We start from the raw sequence: 930 nt of genomic DNA, 5'->3' as shown, positions 1-930 counted from the left end.
GGATATTTTATACTTGTGGTGCCTACGATGGGTTACGAAATTGCACAAACGGCGATGAGCCACGAGTTAGCAAGACGCTGTCATTTGGAAAGATCATTTGTAGTATAATGAAAAAAAAAGTGCTATGTCTCTTGTTTGCTAAGTTCTGCAACTAATGCTCGGCTCACTCAAAGTTAGCAAAAAGGGTATCGTAAAGTACTGTTTGAGAAACGCGGTCAAGAGATCTTGTCCGCACCAAACGGCAGTGAGTTTTGCAAAGCAAAATGTGGTATAATATCACTCTTTTGATCTACTCATCACCGGCAACTTGACATCGCCTATTTTTCTGCCTTCAAAGCAAAATGAGCACCTTTACGGAGCTGGTTATGCAGTGCGTATCGTGACTTCAGCGACTGAGACACTGCTAAGACGTGACAAGGCGCAGGATCCTTCTCGCCAGTATGGCCATTTGGCGATAGAGAGCGTAGCGATGATCCGTATCTGGACCAGATCAATGATCGTTCGAAGAAGGCAGGTGGGAAAGTAGGCGATGAAATGGTCTTTCCAGCTTCTAGTAAACTAAATGTGCTTTGTAAATTTACTTCACAACACATATGGAGCTGACCTAATACGTTGAACAACGACCCAAGCAGCACAATGTCCTGAAAGAACGAGTGCAATGGGGGTGGACGGGTAGATGGAAGGCCTTGACCAGACCCATGCTGTTAAAGAAAATTGATAAACACACACCATCCGCCCCCGTTCTACTCGACTTTCAGTACATTGTGCAACTTGGGGAAGTCGAGCCTGAACGTCAGCAATGACGTTGGTGCCCAACAGATCACTTGGTAGATGAAATATTTGAGGAAAATGCGCATCAACACTTCACACTGCGGATGGGCACGATCATTGTTGTGGCTAATTTTATTTAGTCGCAGAGTAATAAGATAA

Source organism: Ornithodoros turicata, chromosome 1 (assembly GCF_037126465.1).
Source record: "Ornithodoros turicata isolate Travis chromosome 1, ASM3712646v1, whole genome shotgun sequence".
NCBI classification, from domain to species: Eukaryota; Metazoa; Arthropoda; class Arachnida; order Ixodida; family Argasidae; genus Ornithodoros; species Ornithodoros turicata.
The sequence above is the reverse complement of the archived record's forward strand: the minus strand, read 5'-3'. Positions refer to the sequence as shown.